Raw genomic sequence first — 22,342 nt, forward strand, 5'->3', positions numbered from 1 at the left:
CTGAGCGAGCGCAAGGAGGGGGAGGGGGGCGCGCTGGTCACGGCTGCGGTGGGGGGCGGTGCATGCTGCCGCGCGGGCGATAGCTGGGACTCGGAGGGGAGGCGTGTGGTGGCCTGGCTGGTCTGCGCAGCCGGGGGAGAGCCAGCGCACCGGGCTGCTCCTGGGGAGGGGTGATGCCCGCGGGGGAACCTGCCTGCAGCTGGCTCCTAGTGTGTTCCTCGGCGACTAACCCGCGGCGCTCCCTCAACGCAGGGTGTGGACGCACCGAAGGCAGGGGTACCGGCCAGGGGGTGCCCAGACAGCGGTAGTGAAAGCCGGTTCTTAGTGGCCGAATATTGAACGGAGGGGATCTATAAACGTGCGAAGCTAAAAGACAACGCAGGAAGGTGGAGGGTGGGGGTGTACGGCGTGTGTGTGAGAGAGAAAATCCTCCTTTGACGCGCAGGATTATTTTTCGCCTATGTTAATGGCCATTGCTAGCATGACTCCACTACTAGCCTGCGTCTGTTTAAACGTGAACTCATGCTCACGGCTTCCCAAACCCGAGGGAAGGCGGTTGGGTAAGTGTCCAGGTAGACACAGTAGCTAAATCCTTCCGTTTAACTTCGGAGCCCTGCTAATTTTGAAATCAAGGGGGAGCGGGAAACTAGATTCGCCTGCAGCACTTTCAGCAGTGACCCCCTTTCGTTCAGTTCCACGTTCTCTCGTTTTCAGGGGGCTCTGCTTATTGTCTCCGACCTTCCCTCATCCCTTAACCAAAGGAGGGCCCTGGGGAAGCTGTGGGATTTATATGAGCCATGTCTGGTGTGTGTTCTCCTTCTAAATTCTGATAGCTGCATGCATCTCGCTTCCCCTTCTTTCATCAACTCAGCTGCCAAATCTGCACCACTTCTGCTCGGAGAGGAAGAGCAGCAGGTTGCTGGAGCCACCCAATGTTGATCCATACAGCGTCGGCTGAAAGACACTCTGAATATCCTATCTCGGCAGACCTCCAAAACTAGTCATTTCTGAAGACAGGTCTCCAAGCAGCACTGCTAAATACAACAGGTGGGATGGGGACTTCTTGTGTTGTTTTCAGCCGTACCCAAATTAGCTACAACTTAATTATCAGAGATCAGCACTTCTATTTGTCCCCCTGTAAATGACCATAACTCTTATTCATCCACTCAGGTAAAGTTATTTGAAAAAAAAATAAACTACAAAAATAAAAGTAGGGCCCTCTCTGCCCCCAAAGTGCAATGAATGGAATAGAAAAACATGAACTGAGGAAAGGGTGGCTGCAGAAACTCCATGGGGAATGGTGGTTTCTCTGTGTGATCCCTAAAATTAGTGTACACTGTTGCATGAACCTGTCTTCTATCGTAGTCACAGAGGTTGAAAGGGAGGAATGCGATTAAGAGACTGGAATGGGACTCTGGAGCTCTGGCTTCAAAAGTCTGGTGCAGACTTTTTGTGTAACCTTAGGAAAGTTACTTAGTTTCCCTGCGTTTGTTTCTGTGTATGTAAGAGGCTGATCCAAAGCCCACTGAAGTCAGTGAAAAGACTCTAATGGCTTTGGATCGGGCCCTAAATGGTGATGCTACTACTTACTGACAAAGGAATTGTGCAGTTAATTAACATTTATAAAGTGCTTTAGCTAGAAGGCAATATAAGTGCAAATGTATTATTATTAAATAAATTATCTTTTGAAGAAACAAAATGAAGACTCTGAAAGCTACTGATATGTGTTTCAGTGGGCTAGAACAAAGGAAACACAGTGGTGTTTTAAAATGTATTACTTTATATGGCAGAGATACTGAAGAAAGCAAGAAACAGAAGAGGGAAAAGGAGAAATTTTGATGAACAGTCAGGCAAGTGAGAAGCATAATCTACTGCATGTCTCTATTTTTGAAATAAATACAAAATTAGGTGGTTAATTATGGTTACACTCTGCTAGCTGTATTCTTTTACATTTACAAATATTTACTATTGTCAAAATAGAGTCTTGCAAAAAGGAAGTGGGAATTATTTTCTTTCAGACAGAATTTAGCCTATTTGAACTTTCAAAAAAAATCCAGAAAAAAGAAAAAGGAGTACTTGTGGCACCTTAGAGACTAACAAATTTATTTGAGCATAAGCTTTCGTGAGCTACAGCTCACTTCATCGGATGCTGTAGCTCACTAAAGCTTATGCTCAAATTTATTAGTCTCTATGGTGCCACAAGTCCTCTTTTTCTTCTTGTGGATACAGACTAATACAGCTGCTACTCTGAAATCTGCATCTGATGAAGTGAGCTGTAGCTCAAGAAAGCTTATGCTCGAATAAATGTGTTAGTCTCTAAGGTGCCACAAGTACTCCTTTTCCAGATAATTTAACATGCTGCATGATAGTCCTAACAAATTGCTAGTAGGCATTTTGATATGTTTAATTCATATCTTGATAGTTACAATAAAATCTGTCCCATTCATTTGTTCTCAGAGTTGAAATGAAACCATTATATGCAAAATACTAGCATCTAGCTGGAGTTTGCTACATTTGTTTTTCACATATGTAGTATTTTATTTACCCTGTTTAATCAGCCTCCCCCATGGCTTTCCTAGTACAACCTATATTTTTATTGTTTAGACACTAAGCTCTCTAGGTCAGAGACTGCTTTTATTTTTGGGTATTTTAGAGGGGCCAAGCACATAGGACAGAATACCTTAATAAAGAGACCATTTAAATTATTTTTCTGCACATTTTCCTTGGACAAGGTGGGGAACATCAGCTGGTTTGTACAATATAGCTGCAGAGTTTGTAAAAAGTCTACTGCTAAATGATAGCAGTCAGTGTTAATTGTAGTGTCTTGTTCATGTCATTTAAGTGGGGTTTTAGTGTCTCATAATTATAGGCAGATAAGTAGGATCCTTGATCTTTAGGAGCCTGTTTCTTGTAAAAGTCAATGGCAAAAATCTCCTTGACATCAGTGGGAAAAAGATTAGGCCCCATGTGTGTGACAGAGATTTTTCTAATAGGACAGGAGGAAAGAAAACATTCTCTCCAAGTTGGAGAGAGTTGCTGAGACAACATGGGATTGATCATACTCATTCATCTGTCATTTAAAGGCTAAAGGCTAAGGTAAACTAAGTGAAAAATCACTTCCTGTTTGAACAACCTGTGCTTTGTGTACTTTATTAAATCAGCCCAGCTGGAGAATGTTTATCTACTATTCCTCACTGTAAGAGGTGTAGTATCTTATTGCAAATCAAAATGGGCTCAAGCCTCAGAGTTCAGATCTGCATTAGGATGTCTGCACAATTCAGGACTATTCCTATCTAGGGGGGTTGGTTAGTAGACACACACTTGTAAACTCTGAACCCCTGCTAAATTACCACAACCCCTAAACTCTTGGGTGCTTGGCAGACTTGGTCTATATGAATTGTCACTTGCCTACATCCCTGTATATCTGCTTCTCTAGCTTTCCTGAGAGAAGTGAACAGCGGTGTCTGAACAATAAACAAAAGACTCAGAAAACAGTGGGCCACATACCCAGTGTCTCAGGTACCTATGAACCTAACCCTGAGAAAGAATGGAGAAAAATGCAGAAGAGTGGTTAACAATTTTTCTACAAAAGTTTTAGAGGAGTGGACTGTTACAATTTAACTTCTTGTACCCTGTCCATACTATTGACTGGTCTGTCCCTCCACTTCTTTGTGAATGTTCTCTAGGGGCTAGAGCAGGGGAACAGTGATCCGGAAGATCTAACTGGCTAAAGCATAGGGCCAGGAGTCTGGAGCCTTGGATTCTATTTTCAGTTCTGCTACTGATGGGCTATGTGACCTTGAGGCAAGTTGTTTAATCTCTTTAAGCAGTAACTTCCCCATCTATAAAATGGGGATAATTACCCGGTTTTGTAAAGTGGTGTGAGATCCTCATCTGAAAGGCGCTATGTAAGTGTAAATATATCCTTACCTGTCATGACTTGAGTGCACTTTTCTCTGTTCTCACAGAGTCCTAAACTAGAGCAGTCTCTCACAAGATAGAATTTGGAAATTAGGAATATGGGATAATTGAAAGGAGCTGTGGAGAAAGGGTCATTATAGATCACAAATTATAAAATTAGTGTGTGCTTATCTAATGGCCCCAAGGGAATAAAAGCCTGATCCTGAAAGGTGCTGAGCACCTCAGCTCCCATTGCATTCGGTACTTGGCCCCTCACAGCAGCAGATGCTCTGGGTGAAATCTTGGCCTCAGTGAAATCAGTAGCAAAACTCCTATAAATGGGAGTTCAATGGGGCCAGGATTTCACCCCATGATTTCACTTCTCTGTGTAAGGAGATGAGTTCCATCTAGTGGATACAGGAAAGCACAGCATGCTTTTTAGTAGATGCAGAAAGCTACAGCATCCTTAAATTAAAATGTCATAACCAAATAGCTATGCTGAATTCAAGATAAAAACGTGTGAGTAGTGCACATTTCAGATAAAAAACAAATCATTATAATATAAGCTTTGAAAAATGGATGCACTTTGAAAGTGTGATACAAAAATAAAAGGTATCATGAGCTTCCATTCTCTTTTCTTCCACTGTTTCTTGCCACTCACACACACACTTTAAAAATATATATTACTCTAGTACCCAAAAGTGAGTGAGGTGTTTTAAAACCAGTTAAGAAGAAAGGTGCCTGCCTAAAGAGTCTAAATACAAAAATTAAAAAATGAAGGATAGAGAGAGTTATTTGGGATGAGTTTTTTGGGCCCATGACCTGGAAAATTTGTTGCTTTCCAACCTCTACCTCCTATCCTGGAATAGAGCCATGATCTTCAGGGTGGGGTTCTTAAGAGCACTCAGTTTTGGCTTAACTCTGCTCCTATTAAAGTCAAGGATAAAATTCCTGTTGACTTCAATGGGAGCAAAAATTAGGTCAACGCTGAGTGCTTTTGAAAATCCCATCCTCAGTGCATAAAGGTAGTCTGGGAAACAGAGGCTCCCCCTGCTTTTGGAGTCCTTGGTCCAATATGATTTTTCCCCCTTCTCTCCTCCCCACTACTGATTCTGTCTCATGTTTTTGACCCAGCCCTCACCCATACACATACTGCTTTCCTATATTTACTCCCTGTTGGTTGTCTCTCTTACCATAGTATAATCAGCCCCCTTTCCTCTGTCCTATCTCACCCTAGCAAGAGCTGACTTCCTAACACCTACCCACCTATCAAGAATTAAGTGCTTGTCCCTGTCCAAACTACTGACAGGGTCTGGTGCTGCTGCTGTCAAAAAGGCAGTGAAATAAATGTTGATCTGAATGTGATCAGAGCTAGGTCTAAGCATGAGTATTTGTATGGATAACAGCACTCTCAGCTTCAATCAGTAAGGAAAATACTGTGCACATTTGTATTATGTGATTTTTCTAGTAGTTTGTAACATTCATTTCTAAATCTTTTTGTCAAGATTTGGTAAAGAGCTCATTTCTCTCCATTACAAATGCTGAACTTCAGCCTCTAAACAAAAAACCTAGTTACCAGAGCACCAAAACCTACCAGAACAATGTCTTTAAGCAGCTAAGAGAATACAAGCCGTTAAAAATAGAGGCCATAATTATTGCCTCTATTTATTACTACTGCACACATTTCTAAAGCACCCACCACCATCACATGGTAGTTGTGGGACAGACCAACACAAACTACAGAAGAAGAAAATTTCTAAGTCCAAGCATTTTCAAATGTTCCTTTATGCTGACTGTATGCAGCATGATTCACCTCTCTCAGACTGTCCCCTGGCAACAGCTATAAGCATCAACAAAGCTACACCATTCATGTGTTGTCTGAAGTGTAAGGCCCTGAGTGATGGGAATAGCAGAATGTACAAGATTACAATACAGGACAGCTAAATTGATGGTAATTAAAGTAGGGTTTCTATTTCTGTCTGCCTAGGAGTGTCATTAAGAAACTTGCTTTTAAATATGACTCTGCTGTTCACAACCAAGATTCTTAGCAATGAAGAACATTTATTATAAATAAACCAGTGTGAAAAGAGCTGATAGTGCAGCATTGACAGGAGATTCCCCATATCTTGCTGTCCAGTGTCCACAGCAATTTTTTATTACAGTCTTTTAATCTTTTTACAAGCTTGAAACATCTCTTTCCACAGCAAGTCTGCTGGCTCAGCCCTATAAGACAATTAAACATTGGCCAACTACGGTTCCCCCCCAAAATCTAGGGGATTACTGTTTCTTGGTTTTGGAAATCTAATTTTAAATCTGGTTTTGGGCACAAATGAAATGTTTGTTCTCCATTTATTGCTGTCTAGCTCAGGGGTTTTCAAACTTTCATCACATGAATCATATTTTCATTGGTAGATACACATTCTCCAATTCACAACTTCATGAACCGCCCTCCTGCTCACTTATAATCACAGAATATCTCCTGGAGCAGTGGCAGCAATTGCTTACATGGAAGAGTGACACTTAGGAAGTATTCAATGTATGTTTAGTCATGTTTAACATAATTTAACAACTAGAAATAAGGAGAAACCAGTTCTGTGCAACTAGCTGGGGAAATTCTGACCTGGTGGGTGCTTTTCTGGTTTACCAATTTACCTAACAACTGACATTTTCCATTCAGGATGGCCAGGAATAGTACAGTATGGAGGGTTGTTGGATCGGGAGGAGGTGCATTAGCAGAATTGTTTATGGAAGTTCAGGCACGGACTGGCTCCCTGCAGCCAGTTAGCACACCCTTCTATGAGCTTTCTGACCTAGCATTTTCCTTTCCATTGTAGAGCAGTCTCAGACAGATTCTACCGGAAGACATCTGAAGAATTTTGGGACAAGATTCAGACAACACTGAGGGTGTTATGTTTCAGTTTAGTCTCCTTTGAATGGAAGCATAAAAATAAATTGATATGGAAAAGACTTGTTAGACTATTCAAATGACTTCATGCCATTGCCAGATTGTTCCTTAGAGTACATTCTGTAAGGGACAAAGCTGGTTCCCCTCTTAACCATAGGCACAGAAGGTCCTAAATGTTGCAGAATCACCACAGTTCTACTCTGCAGGAAGATCTAACAGAAGAGTTTTAACATCCTGTCCACCACTGAGAAGCTAAATCCATAGCAGCACTGCGTATGTGAGAGACAGAAGGGGGTTGGCCTTAGGGTCCAGTACTGAGAAATTTCTTACCTGATAATTTTCTGTTAGAAGGCTCTCTCTTCATTCACCACTGATGGGTTAATGCACCCCCGTGAATTTCGGAAGCAACCTAATGTTGTTGCTGGAGGCTCCAGGACTAAGCTCCACCCTGCAGTTTAGGCCACCACCAAATTTCTTCCACGGCTGTAGAAATACTCTAGCAACTGATTGTTAGCATTAAGACAACTTGATATAATGTATCAATTAACCTTGAACCTTACGCATGTAATTGTTTTCTTTTAGGTAAAAATTTCAATTTGTGTTCTAATCATTTACCAGACTATCAGGATGGGTTGAATTAGGAGAAAAGCTGTGCAACAGAAAATTATCAGATAAGAAATATTACATTGTAATATTTGCACAGTGTCTCTCCTCAGTTGTCACTAATGGGAAGCAGAGAAAACATAGCAGTAGTGGATGAAATGATAAGCAGAGTTTTAAGTGGTATAATAGAATAATAGGCAGTAATGAAAGTTCCCCCCATATAAGGCAAGGAATTGTGGGAACCAACCCAGTAGCACCTTTCTACTGAAGGAGGCCTCTGCAGAGAAATGGAAACCTACTTTTCCTCAGTGCCAGTAGGGGGCTTCTGTGTATAGCTTCCTAGATGCTCAACATGCCAGCGGATACAGGACTTTTATATCTTGCCTGTAGCAACTCTGAGACCCTAAGGCTTTGGCATTTTGGGTAGAATAAGATGAGCAGGGTGCTACTGGTGTGTGAATGCCACATACTTGAGCTATATCTTTATAACATTAGGAATGCCTATTTATGACACAACTTGCCAAAGGAGAGCTAAGGGTTAGACCAAATGATGGGAGAACTGTTTCCCAGGAATTACGAGAAAGGAACTTATAGCTACAGAAACTTTTCTGTTCAAGGTAAGAATGACCTTTTCCTCATGACAATAATAATATGGGTCTTGTAAAAACAGGTGATCTGATTCTAACACCTGCCTTTCAGAGATAATGGCAACTAGAAAGGTCAGCCACAGGCTTGTCTAACCTGTCTTGCTAATTAATCTTGGCGTCTGATGATATTCTAATGAAGAGTCTGATGTGATAGGACTGGTAACCACATTTCTAATGGGGCTGGGTTGTAAGATTCCCATCAGGCATTCTGGAGAAACTGTAATATAGCTGAGATTACCTGTACTTTGCAATTCTTATGATTACAATAGCATCTAGAAGTCAGTCCCTGAAAAGAGCTTTCTGTTTCCCCATGCACCAGACATGTAAATCTGATCAGATCAATGACTCATTTCCTAGTTGTGTTCTCTCTGGATACCAAAAGGTATCCATGTGGCTAATGGTGAATCAGTTCTGAGCTACACTTCTCTTCTGATACATTTAACAGCCTGGAAAAGTGTTCTAGGCGTCGATGAAGGAGTCACTGCTTCAGCGCATCTGGTTTTTTCTGCAGGTGCATCATGGGTTCCATGGCTAAACAGACTTACCTTACATATGAAAAATCTTTGCTCTGAATTGCTGTAATGAATCTTTGAATCTTTGTTTGTGTCCTCACTCTTATGGCCTATTAGGGTATTTTGAAAGGAAGTCCCCTTCTGAAGGTGTGACTGTCAATGATGGAGGTACTGCTGCACCAACCTTAGGCTCCCAAGACTTATGACATTTATTTGTTTTTATATAACACATTAATTTAAATTTAAAGAGCAGAAGTGCTCTTTTGGATCTGCTGTAAGGAGGTAAGGGGAAAGGTCTGAGGTGGGAAGTGACTGAGCTCTGCTTGGGAGTAGTGGCTAACCAGGAGCCATCGAGAAGCTGGATGCAGAGGCTGCCTGGCAAATGAAGAGGTTCATAGAAACTGGGTGCAGAAAGGGTTCCCCAGGAACCAGAGGCAAGGTTGTGTGTGCAACAAGTTGAGACTGCTGCACATTACAGGTGGGTGCAGGTCTGTGTGGGTCTTATGGGAGAGCAGCAGGAAGCCAGTGCAGAGGGGTCCCACTGAGAGACACTAACTGAGACTGGCCTGAAAACCCACAAGCTCCTATCTGCTTGACTAGAGCCTGGACTGGAAAGACACCCCAGCCAGTAGGCCTGAAGACTCCCAGTTCTCAACTGGACTGACCCAGGAACTCAAAGTTTTACCACTATTGGTAACTGTTTAAGCCTCTGTACGTAGGGTATTTGCACCCTTTCCCTTTCCTCCCAGCCCTAGTAAAATACCCTTTCCCTTAACCATGTGTCTAAGGTCTGGTTTACACTAGGAAGTTAGGTTGGTATAACTATGTTGTTCAGGGATGTGAAAAATCCACAGCCCCTGAGCAGCGTGGTTTTAAGCTGACCTAAGCCCGTGTAGCCAGCACTAGGTCGATGGGAGAATTCTCCCTTTGACACAGCCTGCACCTCTTGGGGAGTGTATTACCTACACCAACGAGAGAATCCCTCCTGTTGGCATAGGTAGTGTCTTCGCTGGAGCGCTACAGCTGTAACAATGGTGTAGACAAGCCGAGTGGTTACTGGGATACACCTGCGATAGTACCTACTATGCTTGCCTACAAGTACACCTGATAAGCTACAGGCATCCTGGGGCTTTGGTGTACTCCATTATTGAGTGGCCCAATAGGAAGATACCTTGTTAGAGATCTTGCAAGGCCTTGGCTTCCTGGTCTGGAAAAGTCCTGCGGGTTTGTGTTTTTTTTATGGGTGGGTGGGCTTTGGTTGTGTGCATGTATGTATGGTCCTTCCCCTGGCTGTTTACAGGGGGAAGGTAGAAGGCTATTCATCTTGGCATGGGGCTCACCCAAATGATGAGGAGGACTGATATACATACCTCAGTGGTGGGAGCATAGGCACCAACTTTCTCCAACACCGGTGGGTGCTTGTGCCCCCCAGCCCCTGGCCCTGCCCCAACTCCACCCTTTCCTCACCCCTGCCCCGCCCCAACTCCGCCCCCTCCCTGCCCCTATTGGACCCATTCCCCAAATGCCCGCTCCGGCCCCGCCTCTTCCCCGAGCCCACTGCGTTCCCCCTCCTCCCCAGAGCTTGCTGCGCAAATCAGCTGGTTTGCGGTGGAAGTGCTGGGAGCCAGGGGGAAAAAGCGGGCATGCGGTGCACCCAGGGAAGGAGGCAGAGTGGAGACGGAGGTGAGCTGGGATGTGGGGGTGAGACAGGGAGCTCCCTGTGGGTACTCCAGTCCCAGAGCACCCACGGCGTCAGTGCCTATGGGTGGGAGTAGTTTGCTAGGTGTCCCCAGAACTCTGAAAGGCTGCCTGTCTGCTTCCCCAGGTTGGCTAGCATGCAAATATATACTGTAGGAGTGACCAAATAGCACTCTGGGCTCTGCTCAGTAAATCAGGATCACTAAGAACATGGGAAGGGATTTCTCACTTACCATAATCCCATGAAGGTGCAGTTTCGTGCAGAGTGGAATCCTCATTGTGACCCTGGCAAACCAGGTGCCAGTTTATGCCAAGGTCCCCAGGCCTCAATTAAACATTAACAAATATAGAGCTGGAACCAGTCTGGTTCTTCTGAGACCTGGTCTACATTACAGAGTTAGGTCAACACAAGGCAGCTTATGCTATTAGCTTCTACACTAAAATGTCAGTCCTGCTGACGTAAGTTGCCCACTGTACCGAGTTAATAACTTCACCTCCATGAAAGGCAAAGCACTTAAGTCAATGTAGTTAGGTAGACACTTACATCGCCTGTTGCTGCCCAAAGCTGACAGCTGGAGCCCTGACACTACCTCCTGGTGAGGGGATTGACCAGGGTGGGAAAAAGCCTGAACCCAGGCTCCCTCCCTGTTGGGGACTGGGGAGGAGGAGAGCCCGGGCAGCAGGGCTCCAACTGTCAGCCCCAGGCTGTGGGGCTCCAGTTTACAGTGGACTGATAGATCTGATGATTGCAGCACTTAGTGAAACATGTCCTCTTTACTCCTTGTTGGCCTCCTTATCTGATGGAGGCCATCCATCTGTGTGTAGGAGCTGGCCCTCCAGGGCACATCCAGAAGCAAAAGAAACAATACACAGAGTCAGTATTGTGGGTGTACTCACAGTCTTGAATCATAAAAGTTATGTAAGCAGTGTCAGGATGAGCTCCACCCTGACATCTGGTGGTGAAGTGTGGCAAGTTGTGGAAAAGAACTTCAGGGGCTGATCTCATTTGCATAGGCACACCCACCCTGCCTAGAATGAGGCCATAGCTGCCCAAATGGTCACTTTGGCTGCTGTGGGATCCCCAGTGTCTCTGTTATTGGGGCAGGAAGAATAAATTGTTATTATCCTGATTATGGGAACTGTGCTTGGAACTGTACTTGGCCTTTTGTTATGATGGAGGGACTCACCATCAACTAAATAGCACTCGCTAGGCAAGGGTCATGGGTTTTAAAACTCTGTGAATTGAGAGAGGCTGGGGACAAGTATTAATACTTGGTGGCATGGGCCCCTTGATGAGGGCCTTACATGCTAATTGCACTTCCTCCTCTCTCCACTGTGGAATATCAGATCTAATTTTGATTCCATTAGGAGTCTAGTTACAGGCTGCTGAGCTCACTTTGGGCTAATGGTGCACCAGCACTGAGGCTCCCCTGCTACAAGCTGAATTCACCAAAGGGCTGAACTGACTAAGAGCTGAAATCACTGAGCATTGTGTTAAGTAGTGGGGGAGCCTGACAATATATTGTGGACCAGTTTGTGGGAGGGCTGGAGTGCCTTGTGGACAGGCTGGTGGAGCAGTTTGTAGGACGGTGGGAGCTGCTTGTGGGCCGAAGGCCTATGGAGCTGTGGGGCGGCCAGCTTCAGATCACGTAAGGTGCCTCTTACCCCCATCCCATCTCCACCCAGGTTGGGAGGTAAAGCTCCGCAGATAAACTTTCGAACTCTGGGGCTGCCCTGACCAGGGACAGAGACTTTTGGGTCATTGGACTTTTGGGACTTTGGGTGATTTGGGGTTGCTGGACTCAAGAACCAAAGGGAAAGGGGCATGCCCCAATTTGCTTGGGGTGGGTTTTTTTGCTCATGGGTTGTGTTATGAATCCTGTTGGTGGTGTTTCCCCAACATAATGCCACATTGTTTCTCTCTGTTATTAAAAGGCTTTTTGCTACACTCAGACTATGCGCTTGCGAGAGGGGAAGTATTGCCTCTTGGAGGCGCCCAGCGCGGGTGGTATATATTTGTCCCAGGTCACTGGGTGGGGGCTCGAGCCAGTTTGCATTGTGTTGTTGGAATGGATCCCCTAGATATTGAACCCGGCCCTTGTTGCTGCCAACTCTGATGGGCAGAAGGGTTACAGTTACATACACCTCTTTCTCACTTTCCCTTGGCAAACATGCAGCATGGCCAGAGCACTAAACATGGTGAGTTCGGCCCGGGGGGTGGTTGTGGAAGATAGGACAAAGGGTCTGGGTTTCCAGAAGGGGATCAGTATAGGCACGTGGGGATACTAATACTGGCACCTTTTTTCACAGGTGGAAGCGATCGAAGCTGAAATCGCACTACTGCGGGTAACCGAAGATAAAAGGGTGCATCTCTTGCATGTGTGAGGTTTCAGACCAGGTCTGGATTCTGCTCACCTGTGTGCTGCTTTGGTGCCTCCAGAAGGAGCTGCTGATCAGCACAACAAAGTTTCCTGTAATAGGGGAAGAAACAAAGCAGCTCTGCCAAGGAAGCTTTGGCAGAGAGTTGCACAGTATCTGCAGGAAAGTTTCCTACTGCTCTCTATGGAGGATTCCTGGGAGATCTCAGTGTGCATTAACAAACTTTTCTGTAGCCCCCGCCCCTGTGTAGCCGCACAGGGGAATGCGAAGCAGATGCAAACAGTACCTAGTGTTGTTAATTTTGATCCCTTCTCTCACGTGCACCATGTAACAAAATAAAGGATGCCTCTACCTTATGTAACTGCACTATCAGAAAAAGAAAAGAGTACTTACCAGAGCTCCACTCTCTTGCTTCAGACACACTAGAGCCAGACTGCTGGGACTGGCCAGACCCCTCCAGATACAAAAGAGGTCCTGGCTCACCACGCCACCAGACAAGCCTGGTGCCTGTCCCACATCCTTCTCCAACTCGACCTCCTTGTCCAGCACTTCGCCCTTGGGCTTGACTTCCTGGGCGCTGCCTCCAGTCCCACCCCGAAGTATCCACAGGGCTCTGGCAGCAGAGGTATACCAGCTTCTACTCCTTGTAGAAGCTGCATGTTTTCTGCGCTACACCAGTGACAGTTGGCCTCCCTTGCCTTCTGGTTCACCTGCCTCAGCTCCTTGATCTTGGCACGGTACTGTTGTGTGTCCCTTCTGTGCCCTTCTCAGCCATCTGAACTATCCTATGGCTCAGAGCTGTGACTGCACAGCCTCCTCTCCCCACAGAGCCAACAGATCCAGCAACTCTGCTGTACTCCACACAGGAGCCGATTTGTTGCAGAAAGCCAGCATAATTAGCTGGGAAGATGCAATGTGAGCTGTCCACCCCAAGCAAACAGGAAATAGGAATTTTTGCAATTCTGAGGTGTTAAAGGGGGAGGGGTGGATGCCTGTGTACTTGGTGGCAGGGCAGCAGAGAAGAAACGGCTTACCATAGTGGTCATGATGGGCATTGTGGAACACCTCCTTGAGGCCACTTAGGGCGACATAAGCAAGCACAGTGTCTACACTTGTACTGAGTCACTCTAACTTTTTCGCAAAAGCCTCCATGCCGCTCATTGAGGTGGTTTTGTTATGTTGGCATAGCAGGAGAGTTAAATCAGCAGGAGCTCTGTTGTGTGTACACTTCAACTGTTTTGTCAATGAAACCTGACTTTTGTCAACAAAACTGTGTAGTGCAGACATGCCCATAGTGTTAATATTAAAATAGGTATTACAATTATAAAAATGTTTGTAAGTTGCTACCTGCATCTCACTTATAACATCTGTATCCCATATTGTAAGGTAATATTTGAGCATTTGCATTGTATGTCTCTGTAACTATGTAAATCACCAGACAGAAGAAAAGCAGCAACTAATGTGAAATACTAGTCTCCAACAGATGATGTTATGACCTGCATGACGAAAAAAGCCCATTGACACCAGACAAAATTTGTGGATCAGAGAATAGGACTTTGTTGATTGCTCTCTCTCTTCCCTCCCACTCCCTCTCCCGTGATGAGATGTGCAAGTGAATTCCTCCCATCAGCTAAGTTTGCAACTCAAAACAGATGGGGTGGGAGGAGGGGAATTAATATAAAGCCCTAACAAAGAGGAACTGTATCTCAGTGCTGCTTGGACTCTCAAGGGCAAGGTTTTCTACGCATAAGCAAGAGATCTCCCGTGTTTAGCCTGGGTTAGCTCTGAAGGACATATAGAGCTAGCTTGTTATAGAATTTGCTACTACTTCTTCTTGAAAGTTAAGATTGGAACTCATTTGCATGTTTATATGGTTGCCTACTTTCATCTTGTAAATAATACTCATTTCCTTTGCCGACATAATAAATGTTTACACAGTTCATTACAGGATTGACTACAAGGGTTGTTTTCAGGGTGAGATCTATAGTGCAACTGACCTGGAGTAAATGACTGGGCCTTTGGGACTGGCAGTAATCTGACTATTGCTGTGATGTTTGGTGTAGGCCAAAGAGACCAGCTATCCCAAAGGTAAGCTTACCTGAGGGCAAGACAGATCTGAGTAACCAAGGGGACTGTCTATGACTCCATGTTAAGGCTGTTACAGTGCCTGAGGAGTGAACACTTGATAACTAGTTGGTGAAATCTAAGCATAGAACTCAACCAATTTGAGGCTTGTGCCCTGTTTCCTAAGAGTCTGCCTTGAGGTTGGTACCCACACTCTTGAGCCACTGCAGGACAGCTTGACGCTCATATCCTCTTAATGGTCACAGTCTGCCTGAAAGTCTCCTAAGGCTTAAATGTGGAACCAGCCTGTGGAGTGGGGAGAGACTTTTTCCCATCTTTCAGACTCCGAGCCCCTTTCCCTGGCAGAGCAGGGTTTATGGCTGATGCTCAAAATGCACAGTTCCCATTCCACAGCTGCCTGACAGAGCCCTTTTCCCTGGCAGAGTGCCAGGTAGGCACAATTCCCATTAGCTGCAGCCGTAGACAGGGCTGCACAGGAGGAACAGGGGTATCTGCTGAGTCCAGACATGCTGCAGGCTGAGGTACAGGCAGTGAGCCTGCAGAGCACTGAGGGACCATTTAGGGGAAAAACTCCCAGCAAACACTCCCTCTGGGGTTGGGGAGGAGGGGAAGGGGTTTATTCCCTGATTTTCACCCCACTGCTTCAAATGCAATAAGTAGTCAACATTCTTTGGTATCAGAGTCCAGACTATGTTGGACTGCCCATACCAAGAAGAAGATATTTTACTGACAGATATTTTCCTGCCTGGATTTCTTGGACTTCTAGGGAAGCCAACAACAGCCTTGTCATCAGATGCAGTGACTTGACTTTGGGTCTGGATGGAGCATTTAGCTGTGGTGATGTGAAAATCAGGTCCAGGCAGTCTGGGAGCTGATTCAGAAACTGAATAGACATCTGTAACAAGTTTGTCACCCAAAACTGCCATGGTCAGTAGGGAGCTACAACAAAGATCATAGCTTTGTCCCTAGTTTAGACTAGATAGAAATGTGGAGCAGAACAGTTTTCTTCATCATCAACAAATATTTAATAGTGTGCTCTTCAATCTAGAAGAGAAAGGTATAACACAATCCAACAGCTGGAAAGTGAAGTTAGACAAATTCAGACCAGAAATAAGGCGTAAAATTTTAACTATGAGTAATTAACCATTGGAATAATTTACCAAGGGTCGTAGTGGAGTCTCCATTACTAACCATTTTAAAATCAAGATTGGATGTTTTTCTAAAAGATATGCTCTAGGAATTATTTTGGGGACATTCTAGGCATGATGTTTGTTATACAGGAGGTCTAACTAGATGATTGCGATGGTCTCTTTGGCCATGAAATCTATAAATCATCTTCATCCTGTGGCCCACTTTCTATGAGAGATCTTATGGACCCATATCCCCTCACAATTTCTTTGTTCTGAAAATGTTTCATTTTAAAGTTTTCCATGAAAAGTGGAATGAAAATGGTATGAGAACCACTAAGCAAGATCACTTTTCCATTCCAAACCTGGTTATATAACATGCTATGGCCCCTTTAGATACGCATGTCTAACTGGGCCAGAATTGTTAGTTAAAAAGAAGTGTAAGGTACACACGAAATGACAGAAATATCCATTTGCACTTAAATGGTCTTCTAGCGCCACATAAAATGGACAGTTTTAAAAACATTTATTACTCTACAATTCAGACAATTTTGTTAGCTTGTGGATTGTATTAACTGTTAATTTTAAACTTAACTAAATCATTCAAGAACTGATGACAAGATTGTAAGCTGTTTGGGTCCGAAGAGTCTTTTTTGTTCTGTGTTTTTAGAGCACCTAGTTTAATGGTGTCCTGGTTCATGGCTAGAGCTCCTATGTAATACAAATAAACAAACTATACTGTTATAGGTTTCTTTGCTGCTAATGCTCTCTGATGCATCTAAGTTGCAACAGTCAAGTTTCAGAAATAAAGCCACAACCATGATGCATAATTATCCCTCTGCCAGTTTTAGTTTCATCAGCATTCTGTTTTATACTGCTTTTCAAAAAGCCAGTTCCCCTCCACCCCAATATTTTGCCAGCTTGTTCCCATGCCGAAGTGTTTTTGCACACATCTCCCAGCACAGAGTAAAGGAGACTAACTACTGATGTTCAGCAGTGCCTTACACCAGTGGTTTTCAATCTGCAGGTCACGACCCAGTACTGGGTCACGGAATGTAAGGCACTGGGTTGCGGTGGCTCTGGTCATCACCACCGACTGGCGGCCATTAAAAGTCCTGTCAGCGGTGCTGCCCAGCTAATACAGGCTAGTTTTTACCTGTTCTGACACCACGTTGGGCCCCACAAGTGGCCAGCAGCAGGTCCGGCTCCTAGGCAGGGGGCCGCAGGGGGCCACAGGGCTCCACGTGCTGCCCCCGCCCCAAGCACTGGCTCCGTACTCCCACTGGCCGGTTTCTGGCCAATGGGAGCTGTGGGAGGCGGTGGCTGCAGGTGGGAGCTGCGGGCGTCTGCCTAGGAGCCGGACCTGCTGCTGGCTGCTTCCGGGGTGCAGCGCAGTCCAAGGTGCCCAGACCGACAGGAAGACTGCCTTAGGAAGCCCGCTGCGCCACTGACTGGGAGCTGCCCGAGGTAAGCCCGCGCCCCAACCCCACACTCCAATCCACTGCCATGAGCCCCTTCCTGCATGCCAAACCCCTCATCCTCAGCCCCGCCTCAGAGCCCCTTCTGCATCCCAACCCCTTCTGCCCCAGCCCTGAGCCCCCTCCTGCACTCCAAACCCCTCATCCCCGGCCCCACCCCATAGCCTGCACACCCAGCTCTGACCCCCTCCTGCAACCCAATCCCCTGCCCCAGCCCAGAGCCCCCTCCCACCCCTGAACCCCTCATTCCCAGCCCCATGCCCCAGCCCTGAGCCCCTCCCACACCCCAAACCCCTCATCCCCAGCTCCCTTGGGTCACAGGCATCAATTTTCTTCAACTGGGTTGCCAGAAAAAAAGTTTGAAAACCACTGTCTTAGACTGCTGCTCCCCCTATGTACATGTCTCTCCTACATCCAGTGCCACACCTGCAGCTTGACATGAGGCATGTATGAACCATGCAAATATGTGGAGTGGAATAGCAGAAATGGTTACTTACTGTAACTGCTTCTTCTTTGAGTAGATGCAAGTGTGTATTCCACTTACGTGCACGCGTGGGCAGCACACCGGAGCTAGAGAATTTTGCCTCGCAGTACCCTGCGAGGTGTGGTGCTCGTGCCTCATGGCCATATAGCTAAGGGAGGAGCTATTAGGTGGCGCCGCCCTGGCCCCCCCTCAGTCCCTTCACACTGAATGCCTGAAGACTAGACTTCAATGAAGAGGGAGGGTCGTAGAATACACGTCTGCATCTTGAAGAACCATTACAGTAAGTAACCATTTCTTCTTCGAGTAGATGCAGCTGTGTAGTCCACATGGATGACTCACTAGCTATACCCAGGAGTGTCTGGCTCAGAGTCTATTTAAACAAATATTGCAGGACTAATTCCCCAAAATTTTCATCTGTTCTGGATGCAGCAGTAACCAATGACCATGTAGCACCCCTGCTAATATCCAATATTGAGACCTCACTTGAGAAACACTATTGACATAGCTTGCACTCGCATAGAATTGAGCTCACACCCATAGAGGAGATGTAGCCAAAGCTGTTTCGTATGCAGTCTTGAAGCAGGAAGTTACCCACTTAGAGATAGTCTGTGAGAAGACTGCTTGTTCCTTCATATGGCCTGCATATGATACAAACAAACAAGGCAAAGCCTGAAAGGGTTTAGTCCTGTCCAGATAAAAGGCCAGACATTATCGGACATCCAGCACAAGAAGACGCTGCCCCTCTGGAGATGAATGTGGCTTGGTGGGGGAAGAGGAGGACACAGACAAACATACTGCCTGGTTTAAATGAAACTGAGAAACCACTTTCGGCACACAGTTCAGGTGCTGCTGCAACGTCACTTTGTCTTTGGAGAAGTGTGTGTAAGGAGGCTCTGCCATCAAAACCTGCAACAATCTCACTTTCCTCACAGATGTTATCGCCATGAGGAATGCAGTTTGACACATGAGAGGAAAAAGACAAGATGCCAGAGGCTTGAACAGGTCCCATGAAAGCCACTAAGACAAGCATTAAGATCAATGTCACCATGGCATTGGAAAATAGTGATAATCCATGAATGGGTGGATGAAAGGCTGAGATCGCTGCTAGATGCGCCCTCAATGAGCTAAGTGTAAGACCCGATGACTGAAGATGCAACAAATACTTCAAGAGGTCTTGGATACCAGCCAGCATCATCTGAACTCAATGGGCCAATGACCACTTTGCCCCATAGGCCACCCTGGTAGAGAGTTTTATCCTACTTGTAGGACCTGTCAAACAGCTGCTGAACATAGCTCTTCCTCCTCATTCAACCACAGAGCAGCCATGCTGTGAGATGCAGGGAGCTGAGCGAGGGATATAAAGTATGACCATGATTCTGAGTAGGCAGGTTAGGATGGAGAGGAAGGGATATGGGAGGCTGAATCGTTAGTGCAAGCTTGGAAAGCCAACACTGCCACGGCCATGCCGGGGCAATGAGGATGAGCTTGGTCTGATCTGCTTTCAGCTTGAGGATGACCTGCGGAATGATCAGGCTTGGAGGAAAATCATACAGGGAACTGATTGTCAGCTGAGGTTGAAGGAGTCAGCCAGGGAACCTAGACTGGGGCCCCCTTGAAAGCAGAACAGATGGCATTTCCTATTGTCCCTTGTAGCAAACAGGTCAATTGTCGGATGCCCCACGCTGCAAAGATGACTCTCAGAACGCTGAACTTCAGAGCCCACTCGTGGTGCAGGGCAAAATTCCTGAGATTGTGCACAAGATGATTCTGGACCCAGGACCAGTTATCGGCTATCAGATTGATACTCTTGTTGATGCAGAACTGCCACAACCTGATCACCTCTTGTCAGAGCATGCTGAAGTGTGCTCCCCTTTGCCTGTTCACATAATACATCACAGTGGTATTGACTGTTAAGTATGTGAACTACTGAACCCTTGATGAGGTCTAGGAAAGCGAGACAGGCATTGTAGATGGCCTGAAACTCCAGGACAGTGAGATATACAGTTGCACTTCCTACTCCAATCACAGGCCGTGAACATTCGGCGACTTCAGATGTGCTCCCTAACCTACCAGGGAGGCATTGATGACAACAGTCCTGGTTGGTAAGGGCTGGCGCGAAGGGCACGCCTTAACATACAGTTCTCTGAACCGGCCACCATTGCAAGGAGTCCAGGATCAACAGAGGGAGGCAGACCAATCTGTCCAGAGGGTGAAGGGTTGGATGTTAAAACAGTCCTGAGCCATATCTGAAGAAGACAAAGGTGCAACTTTGCAAATTAACCACCTGTGTACAAGTGGACTTGTGGCCTAAGAGCCTCAGGCACATGCAAACTGTTGTGGAAGGTTAAGACTACAGACAGACACAAAGGTGGTAAATTGTCTGGAAATGGTTGGTCAGCAGAAACACACTCAAACTTGTAGAGTATCAGCAGCCCAATTAATCCGATTTTCTGAGTGGGGACCAACGTTGACTTTCCAATGTTTAGGACGAGACCCAGATGGTCAAGTAAGCACAATGTAATGCGTATGTGATAAAGGACTTCTTTTCCCTGGACCTGCTTGGAGGGCAGGTCTACACTTAAAATGCTACATTGGTGCAACTGCGCCACTCTAAGCATTTAAGTGAAGATGCTCCTATGTAGATAGGTAGCTCTCCAGCTGGTGTAGTTAATATGCCTCCCCAAGAGGTGTATTAACTACGGATCTTTCATACTTCTGAGTGATGTAGTTATACCAATATAGGTCTATAGTGTAGACCTGGCCTGCGTAGCTAGTCATCCAGATACGGGAAGATGTGGATTCCCTTCATCCTGAGGTATGCCATCACCATGAGAATATATTTGATAAAAACTGTGAAAGTAGAATGAATTATATTGAAATTATAATTCATTAAAGAAATGCTACTTGAAGGGTTTGTTGAAATATAGTTGTCAGGAAGAGAAACATTAAGGAGTGTGAGACAATGGGTCCTCAAACTTAGAACTCCTACTGAGCTAGATTGGTAAACATTAGTATGCAAATAAGATATGTATGTATATTTGTCAGTTTCTGCTTCCTTTTGTTTCTTATGTTAAATTGGCTTTGGCTTATTTGTATAAATAAGTTAACTTGAGCCTCAGAGAGGGACTCACATATCTGGGTGCATTGGCAAAGGGCTTTGCTGATAAACAGAGTGGTCTGACAAATTATGTGAGTCCTGAATCTGACTTTGACAAAACCCAGATGGCAGAAGATAGATGGAAGGGAAAAGACTGTGTACTGAAAATAACCATTCATCACAATGAACTGGAGATGTCTTCTGTGGCTTGGGAGAATTGCCACGTGGAAGCAAGCATCCTGAAGGTCCAGAGTAGCAAACCAGTCATTCTGAGTCAACACAGGGGAGGTTAGTTGACAGGGTGACCATACTGAACTTCATATATCTAATATATTTGTGGAGATTGCAGAGGTTGAGAATAGGTTTTACCTCTCACTTGGACTTGGGAACCAGGAAGCACTGGGAACAGAAACCCTGACCCCAGTGTTCCAAAGGAACTTCCTCCACCATTCCCATGACCAGTAAAGAGTGGACCTGCTGAAGGACCAGCATCTTGGGAGAGGAGTCCCTGAAGATGGACAGGGAGGAAGGGTGGAGGGGAGGAGTGGAGAGGAATGGATTGCATATCCCGATCTGACAGTGCTTAGGACCCAGCTATCAGTTGTAATCAAGCCCCAGGCATCCTAAAAGTGAGTTAGCCTGTCCCTGAACAGAGGTGGGGCAAAGGAATTGATGACCAGCCACTGCTCTAGACCAAAGAGTCAAAATGGGGACCAGGAGAAGGTGTGTTGACTGGCCAGACCCTGGACCCAACTGCCTCTTCCTTTGGGATCTATGCCCCTTTCTGGGGTAAGCCAGCTGTCTCAAGGGAGGAAAAGGCTGCCCAAAAGGCGCACTGTGGATGGTATTGATGCTGCTGTTGGCCACTGAAGTGGCGCCTCTGCACTACCAGCATATACATCCCCAAGGAATATAGGGTAGCCCTAGAATCCATGAAGGAGTGCAAGGTCTTGTCCAAAAACAAACACCTGGCTACCGAAAGGCAAATCATCTGTGGCCTGCTGCACGTCAGGAGCAATGCCTGAATTCTGCAACCAGGACACCCTTCTCATGGTCACCACAGAAACCATAACTTTGGCTGAAGTATTCACAATGTCCAGTGCAGACTGCAACGTCTTGGCTACTGAATAGCCTCCATTGATAAATGCCCAAAATTCCACTCTGGAGGTTTCACGCAGCTGGCCCACAAACTTAGACATAGCTGTCCAATTTACAAAGTCATACTTGGACAACACTGCCTGTTGGTTTGCAATCAACATTTGCAGGGAGGAGGTGGTGTAAATGTTCCTGCCCATTAAATCCATCCTTTTGGAGTCCTTGTTTTTAGGATAGGACTTTAACATACCTTGGCAGGCTATCATTCATTGCAGCTAGGATTATGGAATTTGGGGCCAATGGGAGTAAAAGCCATCAAACCTCTGCAACAG

At 45.7% G+C, this 22,342-nt stretch overlaps 1 long non-coding RNA gene across 6 annotated transcripts; it reads left to right on the plus strand.

The window, feature by feature from the left end:
- Window positions 1–89: 89 nt before the first annotated feature.
- On the plus strand, window positions 90–16,350 carry LOC311522423. 6 transcript variants are annotated; one of them, XR_014712120.1, is made up of 5 exons: window positions 90–304; window positions 872–1,047; window positions 1,791–1,850; window positions 2,994–3,096; window positions 12,576–16,350. It is a non-coding gene; the product is annotated as an uncharacterized lncRNA (long non-coding RNA). The 6 variants fall into 6 exon arrangements; XR_014712122.1 differs by lacking the exon at window positions 12,576–16,350 and adding an exon at window positions 6,735–7,068 and having other exon boundaries at window positions 90–560; XR_014712123.1 differs by lacking the exon at window positions 12,576–16,350 and adding an exon at window positions 6,735–7,068.
- Window positions 16,351–22,342: the final 5,992 nt, after the last annotated feature.

This window comes from Lepidochelys olivacea (assembly GCF_965140295.1).
Source record: "Lepidochelys olivacea isolate rLepOli2 genome assembly, chromosome: 6".
In the NCBI taxonomy this organism is placed as follows: Eukaryota; Metazoa; Chordata; order Testudines; family Cheloniidae; genus Lepidochelys; species Lepidochelys olivacea.